The sequence below is a fragment of the Aegilops tauschii genome, chromosome 5 (genome assembly GCF_002575655.3).
Source record: "Aegilops tauschii subsp. strangulata cultivar AL8/78 chromosome 5, Aet v6.0, whole genome shotgun sequence".
Lineage (NCBI taxonomy): Eukaryota > Viridiplantae > Streptophyta > Magnoliopsida > Poales > Poaceae > Aegilops > Aegilops tauschii.
In genome coordinates, this window is record NC_053039.3 from 32989204 (window position 1) to 32996218 (window position 7015).

Below are 7015 nucleotides of genomic sequence, written 5' to 3' on the forward strand. Positions count from 1 at the left end.
ACAAAAGAATCCCAAGGTTAAACCCAAACCCGAGACTAAGTGCTCCTGTAATGAGGGGAACGGTCACTGAAGCAGAACTACCCTAGATACTTGGTAGATGAGAAGGCAGGCAAGGTCGACAGAAGTATATTGGATATACATTGTATGAATGTGTACTTTACTAGTTATCCTAGCAGCACCAGGGTATTAGATACCGGTTCGGTTGCTAAGTGTTAGTAACTCGAAATAAAAGCTGCGGAATAAATGGAGACTAGCTAAAGGTGAGATGACGATGTGTGTTGGAAGTGTTTCCAAGGTTGATGTGATCAAGCATCGCATGCTCCCTCTACCATCGAGATTGGTGTTTGCGTTGAGCATAAACATGATTGGATTATGTTTATCGCAATACGGTTATTCATTTAAGGAGAATAATGGTTACTCTATTTATTTGAATAATACCTTCAATGGTCTTGCACCTAAAATGAATCTCGATCGCAGTGATACACATGTTCGTGCCAAAAGATATAAAATAGTAATGATAGTACCACATACTTGTGGCACTGCCATTTGAGTCATATTGGTATAGAACGCATGAAGAAGCTCCATGTAGATGGATCTTTGGACTCAGTCGTTTTTGAAAAGATTGAGACATGCGAACCATGTCTATTGGTATATATGCATGAAGAAACTCCATGCAGATGGATCATTTGGACTCACTTGATTTTGAATCACTTGAGACATGCAAATCATACCACATGGGCAAGATGACTGAAAGGCCTCGTTTTCAGTAAGATGGAACAAGACAGCAACTTATTGGAAGTAATACATTTTGATGTATGCAGTCCAATGAGTGCTGAGGCATGCAGTGGATATCATTATGTTCTTACTTCACAGATGATTTGAGTAGATGCTGAGTGTATTTACTTGATGAAACTCAAGTCTGAATTGTTGAAAGGTTCAAGTAATTTTAGAGTGAAGTTGAAGATCGTCGTGACAAGAGGATAAAATGTCTGTGATATGATCATAGAGATGAGTATCTGAGTTACGAGTTTGGCACACAATTAAGACATTGTGGAAAGTGTTTCACAATTAATACCACCTGGAACACCACAGTGTGATGGTGTGTCTGAACATCATAACTGCACCCTATTGGATATGGTGCATGCCATGATGTCTCTTATCGAATTACCACTATCGGCATCGATGAAGCAAGGACCATGACCTGGATGACCAATGGTCGACGGATGTCTGCTACATGGAAGGAGTTCATGGAGTTGCTTCATGTTCCAGATGAAGGGCTCGACACGCTAGTTGGAGTTCGCCCTCATGCCAACTCTGAGTCTGCCAAGAAGAACAAGCTCATGCCATTCCTTGTTCAGAAGACTCTTCCCAGCAAGAAGAAGGTGTGGGTGCTTAACCCCTTCCTTGACATCATGCATCGGCTCTTCCGGAACACCCTCTTCCCGCGCATTGGTGACATGGGCCAGGTGCATGCTTACCTCGTTGATATGATGCTCCTTTGTGAGGAGGCTCGTCAGGCTCAGACTCAGCCACTTGATATCTCACATATCATGTGGTGTGAGCTTCAGTTTGCCGTGTTCAACTGTAAGGTCCCCATCTATGGGCCTTACCTGTTTCACTTGATCTCCAAGACTTGGGAGAATCTCTTTCCCAATGATGAGTTTGAAGCTCCAGGCTGGATTCGTCATGAGCCCATCAAGCTACGCATCAAGAGCCAATGGGCTAACACCACCACTTCTGCTGAGGCTGCCAAGATGGCTGTGGATGAGGAGGAGATTGAGGAGGAAGAAGTTGCTGAGGACCGTTCTGCTTACACTCCTCCCTCTGCTGAGCCCTCTTGGGCGAAGAAGCTAAAGATCAAGTGAAGAGGCTGTTCTGCATGCAGGTCCAGGGTCAGTACAAGGCCCATGTTGCTCAGAAGGAATGTCGTCGTCGCGACAGCAGGATCTTGAGGGCGTGCGGCGAGGACGTGTCTAGCGGTTCTGAGAAGCACATCACCCCCGAGGCTGCCTGGATGGCTAAGCAGGGCTACAAGTGGACCGATTCTGAGGAGGAGTACATTCCTGCTGCGGAGTCTGGCGACGAGGAGTCATTTTCCGCCTGAGCTACCACCTTTGTTGTAGGTGTCCTCTCTGCCTTTTTGGTGTCTCGATGCCAAAGGGGGAGAGAGTGTAGGATTTGCGTGTCGTGAGTCGTGTGTTTCGCCGTTCGCTTTGTCGCTTTGCTTTCCGTCTGTTGAACTTAGTTTGCTTTGGTTTGGTTGTGCTCATAAGACTAAGTTTTATCATATGGTGTAAGACATATGCACTCCTACTTATCTTTATGTATTCGTTACTTAGTCATATCTATCTTCTTGCTTACTTCCTTAATGTTGATTCATGCCTTGTCTATAAAATATAGGGGGAGTGTTGATCCTAGTATGTGTGCCATGCAGTCCAAAGCACATCTATAGAATGCACACATCTAGAGGGAGCCCGTCTATATTTTATAGATAGTGGGTTTGCCGTTGCCTCATTCGTTATCTCTATGTGCAAATCCCGTATTGTCATCAATCCACCAAAAAGGGGGAGATTGTAAGGGCATTCTTGTCCCTTAGTAGTTTTGGTGATTGATGACAATACTTTTGCGGACTAATCGTGTGTATTGAGCTTTTCACATATATCATGACTAAACACAAGACGATTTGATACCCCTCGAAGATTATTGAAGATGGCGTTTCTCTACGGTTCTTTTCGGTGGAGTTGAGTCATAGGAAAGCCGTACTATTAAGAAGGGGTCCGCTTTGGAAAGGTTTGGGTGGAATCTCACGCACACGTCCCTTCTGCACCGCCTTTCCTTTGGGTCTTTGGAGTTTCCTCCGTCTCACCTTGTCTCTGCGAAATGAAGGACTCCGAGTTGCTCTTCTCAGGCTGGCGGTAGTACTGCTCCTCTGAGCGGTACTACCGCAGGAGCCAGCGGTAGTACCAGGCTCAGGCACGGTAGTACCGTGGGCCCCCACGGTAGTACCGCTCCTTCTGAGTGGTAGTGCCGTGTGCTCTGGCCTGGCGCTGCTGCGCAAGCGGTAGTAGGGGCGGATGTAATTTTTTACATCCGCGCCCTACGCGGTAGTACCGTGCTATGGCGCGGTAGTATCATGCCGCCTGGCCAGGCACAGCAGTAGGAGCGGAGGTAGGGCGGATGTAATTTTTTACATCCGAACCCCTCACGGTAGTACCGCAGCCCTAGTTCGCGGTAGTACCGTGTCGGATTTTCGCATTGATAAAATCTCAGCGGAGGTAGTCACGGATGTAATTTTTTATATCTGTGCCTACCGTGCCTGGACTGTGGCTGCCTTGCGGTAGTACCGCATAGGGTCGCAGTAGTACCGCGCCCGCGGTTCTACCGCGCCCTGTCTGTGCTCTTCTGTTCAGGTCCAGGCTCTGCCGCGCCCACGGTAGTACTGCGTGCCGCCGCGGTAGTACCACAGGCCCGTGCGGTAGTACCGCTCCTGTGGTGCAGTAGTACCGCGGGTCGCGGGCTGAGTGGTGGGTAACGGTTGGAATTGTCCCCCCACTATATAAGGGGGTCTTCTTCTCCAAGAAGATTTACCTCTTCCAACCCTAATCTCCATTGTTGCTCCAAGCTCCATTTTCGCCCGATCTCTCTCCCTAGCCAATCAAACTTGTTGATTTGCTCGGGAGGTTGAGAAGGCCCCGATCTACACTTCCACCAAGAGAAATTTGATTCCCCCCACTAATCCCTAGCGGATCTTGTTACTCTTGGGTGTTTGAGCACCCTAGACGGTTGAGGTCACCGCGGAGCCATAGTCCATTGTGGTGAAGCTTCGTGGTGTCGTTGGGAGCCTCCAATTAAGTTGTGGAGATTGCCCCAACCTTGTTTGTAAAGGTTCGGTCGCCGCCTCCAAGGGCACCAATAGTGGAATCACGGCATCTCGCATTGTGTGAGGGCGTGAGGAGAATACGGTGGCCCTAGTGGCTTCTTGGGGAGCATTGTGCCTCCACACCGCTCCAACGGAGACGTACTTCCCCTCAAAAGGAAGGAACTTCGGTAACACATCCTCGTCTTCACCGGCTCCACTCTTGGTTATCTCGTGCCTTTACTTGTGCAAGCTTCTTTGCGTTATATCCCTTGCTTGCTTGTGTGTTTGTTGTTGTTGCATCATATAGGTTGCTCACCTAGTTGCATATCTAGACAACCTACTTTGATGCAAAGTTTAATTTGGTAAAGAAAAGCTAAAAATTGTTAGTTGCCTATTCACCCCCCTCTAGTCAACCATATCGATCCTTTCAAGATGGAACTAGGTAACACTACTTACTACATTCTTTTCAACATTGTAGTTTCGCAAATCAATTTTACATGTTTTACTTTACCGCACTCGGCAGCTAGTCACAACCATTCATGCATTCAGTGCAGTCACCAATGCTTAGTGGTGGTGCTTCATTCTTAGAGGGTAACGGGATGATGATGACCAAGCTGCAAACACTTATGACTTCTCGTAGACAGTGTTTCACACTCCACCACCACCATCGACGCAGGAGACATAGACAGTGACAGATGAGGTTATTTATGGTCGTGGTTATCGTGAGCCTCGTCCACCGCATCAGCACTTATCGCCTTCCGGTCCTGGCCTGAGGAAGACCCAGATTTGCCGTCATCCCCTGCAGTGATATGGTCATTATCTACATATACCATTTTATGTATGCGAGAGACATATTACTATTAATTCTTGTTGTTATTCCAGTTACATTTCCAAAAACACTACAACCGATAATTAAGGTACAAGTACATCTGAATTAAACGGTAGGGCTGAACTTAAAAAATACAGCTTACATACTACATGAAGGCATCATCGTCATCATCCGTCGATGCAGCACTCTTGCCATTCGACGATGCGGTACTATTGCCCTCCGTTGATGCAGCACTCTTGCCCTTCGACGATGTGGTACTCTTGCCATTCGACAGTGCAGTACTTTTGGCCTTGGTGCTCGGCATGAAGATATCGTCTTTGTCTTCGCTGTCGGCAGTCCGTAAATATGTATGCTCTGCTGTAGTCCTTATGAAAGTTTCACTCTTCGTCTGCTCTACCTTCTTCCACCTTCCATGCAACATAAGAAGTTCTTTACGTACCTCCTCATAGGTCTTTTCAGGCCACCTAGACCTACGTAATGCATGAGCTGTTGGGGATCGTTGCAAAATTTAAAATTTTCTACGCATCACCAAGATCCATCTATGGAGTTTACTAGCAACGAGAAGGAAGGAGTGCATCTACATACCCTTGTAGATCGCGAGCGGAAGCGTTCAAGTGAACGGGGTTGATGGAGGCGTACTCGTCGTGATCCAAATCACCGATGACCAAGCGCCGAACGGACGGCACCTCCGCGTTCAACACACGTACAGAGCAGCGACGTCTCCTCCTTCTTGATCCAGCAAGGGGGAAGGAGAGGTTGATGGAGATCCAGCAGCACGACGGCGTGGTGGTGGAAGTAGCGGGGATCCCGGCAGGGCTTCGCCAAGCGCAAGCGGGAGTGAGAGGTGTCACGGGAGGGAGAGGGAGGCGCCAGGGGCTGTGGTGCGGCTTCCCTCCCTCCCCCCACTATTTATAGGGGTCCTGGGGGGGCTCCGGCCCCCTGGAGATCCCATCTGAGGTGGGGGCGGCGGCCAAGGGGGTGGCTTGCCCCCCAAGCCAAGTGGGGCGCCCCCCCACCCCCAGGGTTTCCAACCCTAGGCGCAGGGGAGGCCCAAGGGGGGCGCACCAGCCCACCAGTGGCTGGTTCCCCTCCCCACTTCAGCCCATGGGGCCCTCCCGGACAGGTGGCCCCACCCGGTGGACCCCCGGGACCCTTCCGGTGGTCCCGGTACAATACCGGTAACCCTTGAAACTTTCCCGGTGGCCGAAACTGGACTTCCTATATATAATTCTTCACCTCCGAACCATTCCGGAACTCCTCGTGACGTCCGGGATCTCATCCGGGACTCCGAACAACTTTCGGGTTTCCGCATACTAATATCTCTACAACCCAAGCGTCACCGAACCTTAAGTGTGTAGACCCTACGGGTTTGGGAGACATGCAGACATGACCGAGACGACTCTCTGGTCAATAACCAACAGCGGGATCTGGATACCCATGTTGGCTCCCACATGTTCCACGATGATCTCATCGGATGAACCACGATGTCGAGGATTCAATCAATCCCGTATACAATTCCCTTTGTCAATCGGTACGTTACTTGCCCGAGATTCGATCGTCGGTATCCCAATACCTCGTTCAATCTCGTTACCGGCAAGTCACTTTACTCGTACCGTAATGCATGATCCCGTGACCAGACACTTGGTCACATTGAGCTCATTATTATGATGCATTACCGAGTGGGCCCAAAGATACCTCTCCGTCATACGGAGTGACAAATCCCAGTCTCGATCCGTGTCAACCCAACAAACACTTTCAGAGATACCTGTAGTGTACCTTTATAGTCACCTAGTTACGTTGTGACGTTTGGTACACCCAAAGCACTCTTACGGCATCCGGGAGTTACACGATCTCATGGTCTAAGGAAAAGATACTTGACATTGGAAAAGCTCTAGCAAACGAACTACACGATCTTTGCGCTATGCTTAGGATTGGGTCTTGTCCATCACATCATTCTCCTAATGATGTGATCCCGTTATCAATGACATCCAATGTCCATAGTCAGGAAACCATGACTATCTGTTGATCAACGAGCTAGTCAACTAGAGGCTCACTAGGGACATGTTGTGGTCTATGTATTCACACATGTATTACGATTTCCGGATAACACAATTATAGCATGAACAATAGACAATTATCATGAACAAATAAATATAATAATAACCATTTTATTATTGCCTCTAGGGCATATTTCCAATATGAGCCAACTCATTCAGTATGGTGTCACTACCGACCAGTTCGCCCCATGGAACTATCCTATTGTCCATCCTGAAATCGGTGGCTAGCCTTAGAAGACATTTGCTCATCCCAGGGTGAAAACTATGATC